Source organism: Chlorocebus sabaeus, chromosome 21, assembly GCF_047675955.1.
Source record: "Chlorocebus sabaeus isolate Y175 chromosome 21, mChlSab1.0.hap1, whole genome shotgun sequence".
Taxonomy (NCBI): domain Eukaryota; kingdom Metazoa; phylum Chordata; class Mammalia; order Primates; family Cercopithecidae; genus Chlorocebus; species Chlorocebus sabaeus.
The window spans coordinates 52,300,438-52,304,587 of NC_132924.1; the positions used below are offsets into that span (position 1 = coordinate 52,300,438).

At 36.0% G+C, this 4,150-nt stretch overlaps 1 pseudogene; it reads right to left on the bottom strand.

Annotated features, from left to right (window-relative positions):
• Positions 1–290: 290 nt before the first annotated feature.
• Positions 291–1,413, bottom strand: LOC119626187 (glyceraldehyde-3-phosphate dehydrogenase pseudogene; annotated as a pseudogene).
• Positions 1,414–4,150: the final 2,737 nt, after the last annotated feature.

The following is a 4,150-nucleotide window of genomic DNA, read 5'->3' on the forward strand; positions in this document are numbered from 1 at the left end:
AAACTAATTTAAGATATTTAATAATTTAACAAGCTTCACACTTTAAAAATAACCCCAATGTATAATGAAATATGATTTTAGTATAGTCTTACATTAATTTTTGACAGTGTATTATTTTTAATTTTTGTTTCTTTATTTTAAGTGAAATTGGCTATACTTTTCTTTTCTTTGTTTTTTTTTGTTTTTTTTTGTTTTTTTTTGTTTTTTTACTTGAGCACAGGGGACTTTATTGATGGTAACCGATAAGGTGGGGCTCTCCCTAGGCCCCTCCCTCTTCAGGGGGTCTGCATGGAAATTGTGAGGAAGGGAGATTCTCATTGTGGTGGAGGACTGAGAGCAGCAGGGAACTCCCCAGCAGCTGAAGGCCTCTCTCTTCTTCTTGCACTCTCGTTGGGGCTGGTGGTCTGGGGGTCTTACTTCTTGGAGGCCATGTGGGTTATGAGGTTCACTACCCTGTTGCTGTAGCCAAATTCATTGTCATATCAGGAAATGAGCTTGACAAAGTGGTCGTTGAGGGCAATGCCAGCCCCAGAATCAAAGGTGGAAGAGTGAGTGTCCCTGTTAAAGTCAGGGGAGATGACTTGGTGCTCAGTGTAGCCCAGGATGCCCTTGAGGGAGCCTTCTGATGCCTGCTTCATCATCTACTTGATGTCACCATATTTGGCAGGTTTTTCCAGATGGCAGGTCAGGTCCACGACTGACACATTGGCAGTGGGGACATGGAAGGCCGTGCCACTAAGCTTCCCGTTCAGGTCAGGGATGACCTTGCCTACACCTTTGGTAGAGCCAGTAGATGCAGGGGTGATGTTCTGGTGGGCTCACAACCATCATGCCACAGTTTCCCAGAGGGGCCATCTACAGTCTTCTGGATGGCAGTGATGGCAAGGACTGCAGACATGAGTCCTTCCATGATATCAAAGTTATCATGGATGACCTTGGCCAGAGGCGCTAAGCAGTTGGTGGTACAGGATGCATTGCTGACAACCTTGAGGCTGTTATCCTACTTCTCATGGTTCATGACCACAACGAACATGGGGGCATCAGCAGAGGGGGCAGAGCTGATGACCCTTTTGGCTCTCCCCTTCAAGTGAGCCCCAGCCTTCTCCATGGTGGTGAAGAAACTAGTGGACTCCACTATGTACTCAGTACAGCATCACCCCGTTTGATTTTGGTGGGATCTCGATCCTGGAAGATGGTGATGGCATTTCCATTGATGACAAGCTTCCCATTCTTGATGCCACCATGGAATTTGCCATGGGGAGAATCATACTGGAACATGTAGACCATGTGGTAGAGGTCAATGAGGGAGTCATTGATGGCGACAATATTCACTTTACCAGAGTTAAAAGCAGTTCTGGTGACCAGGTGCTCAATACAGCTAAATTCATTGACTCAGGCCTTTACTTCCAACATGGTGTCTCAGGGATGCCGATGGCACTGCATAAGAAGATGCAGCTCTCTGTCAAACTGGAGGAGCAGAGAGCCTATTATTTTCATGTTGAACTATTTTATGTTAATTTTATTGAGTTATGTTAGTATAAAATGTTAATTTTAAAAAATACATATTTTTCTAGGCTTTGGAATGCTTAAGTATAATAAAAGTTATTTGGTTCTTTGACTTTTGAAAGAAAACACACTGTTTTTGGAGGCAGTACTCTGATGCAATTTTCAAGGTCCTCTGCATTTATGAGGGTGTTCAGGTATTTTAATTTATAGGCCAGTTTTGTTCCTTTATATTTAACATAAAATCATCTATTTTTTCTAGGTTTTTAAATATTTTTCTAGGCTTGAAGTTGATTACCTCGTATTTTAAATATCTTGTAAAAATTATTGTTTATCTCCTCTTTTTCAATAGTTTTTCATTTAAGAACACTTTTCTTATTTCCAATATTATCTCTTTGCAGTTTTCTTTTTGACTTGACTACACTTACTAGGTATATGTGGATAATATTAGTATCTTCTAAGTAAATCTTAAATTTCTTTATAAAAAATAATGAAGCTTCCATTTTTCTTATTTGATTATTTTCTAATAGCTAGAGTTTTAATTCCTACTTTTTGCTTTTTTGTTTTCTTTGGCACTATTTCTCTGATATCTTGAGTCACTCACTCCAGTAATTATTTATTTTTTTTGCACGCATAACTGTGAATATTCAAGGTGCACCACATTTTGTACTAAGTACAATATTGGCTGAACACCATAAAATAAAGTATAGTGTTTTTGTTGTAATTGTTTTCTAAATGGACTATCATTGCAATTTAATTTCCTTTTAAACCTAATATTTAAGGAAATGTTCTGTATTACCCATATTTAAAAATTTTAAGGTGTTAATTTTTAGTGTTATAGACCGGTGGTTGTAGAGTGTGACCTCTACAATTTCTACTTTTAAAATTTGTTTAGAATTTCTTTGTGCTCTGCAAAGTAATACAGTTTTGTAAATGTTCTGCAGACACTGGAGATTAAAGAATATCCTCAGCTTATAGATTACAAATTTGAGTATATGGTTATAAAATCAAGAATATAATTTGTGTTATTCTGATTGTATAAGTTAGTAGGCTTAAATATGTTTGACATTCATGACATAGCTTTACATGACAGAAAATTTGGCAGTACACTTAAATAAATAAGAGATTAGAATCACTATGTAACAAATCAGCCTTAATAACTACAACTTCACCGTTATATTTGAGCATATATCCCATATTTATACAAAAATTGATTTTAATTGATAAGATTTATTGAATGCATATTGTATGTTGGCACAAATTGATGCTCTTTACCTGCATATAATCCATGTATAATGTGCTTATTAGCTCTGCCTTAAATATGAAAAAAATGAGGCATAAAGCTTAAACATGGTGTTCTGTTAGTCTTAAAATAGTATAATGGTAATATTATTTGTAGTTTTCTGCTAAAATGGAGAGTTACTTATATAAGAGATAACTGGGGAAAAATAAGTGATGTTATAAATTTTGCAGAGCTAAAAAGTGTGATTTCATTCATTTACTTTTGATACGACATTTATTGAGTGTTTATTATGAACCAGGCGTTGTATTAGGTCTTATAGAAATAAAATTAATTTAAAAGCATTCCCACTATCACTGACAATACAGAACATATAATAAAAGAGAAATTGTTGCTCTTATTTACTAAGTTTGTTGAAAAAGAAAATTGCAATTGAGAAGGTAGAAGTACAACAACATAATCAATTCCCTCCCTCTGCTCCACTCCTTGGTAAAAAGTTAAACAAACTAAGTTCAGCTCTCTATCTTTCTGTCTTTCTCTCTCTCATACATACACATTCACCTTCTTGACTGCTTTTCAAGTAACTGTGTAATGGGTTATGAGAAAATTGAAACATATTTAATAAAAAATAGCAAATGTCAGTAGCTTCACACAGCTAAAGGTCAATTAATGATATGCATCTCCTGGCTTGCCCTCTCATAACACTTTGCTATCAGGTGGTACAAAGTAACAGTGTTCTATAAAATGTTTATTAGTGGTTCGCACTCATTCATAAACTACTTTTTGTAACTTTGGTGAATTATCCGGTCTCTATTCAGAGACCTCAGAGAGCTGCACCCCAATGTTGATGCTATGATTTTCTGAGGGCACAATCAGCCAAAATGGACCAGGTAAGTCTTTCACAAAATGAGATGCATTGGACCAGGTAGCAATGTAGAGGACAAGATAATTTTATTAGATAATTTAAGTACTTCTCTGACGCTCCTGGTCTTGTCGAAATTTTATACCTCGAGGTAAAGGTGGTGGTACCTGTACAGTCTCTATGGGTAATCAAAGCTTTTGAACACCTCTCACTTTGCTAAAGAAATTATTTTTATCATTTGTGTAAGGATAACAAAACAAAGAACAGGCAAATGTTGTCCTCTGGTATAGACAACAACAATGTTTGAAATGTTCAGTATAACAATGCTTGGGCTGTGAATTTCAAAGGGTCTTCAAATAATGAGTACCCCTAGGGTATGGATTAAAGTTGCCTTCTATACAAAATACCATGCATGTGTTAAAGAAAATTATTGTATAAATGGGCTAACTGGAAGGAAAACAGGTTAATTAATTTCAAGACACTCTCTGCTTTTAGTTGGCTTCAATAGTTGTCCAAACAGTGTGATAGAAAAATGGGAAAAAATT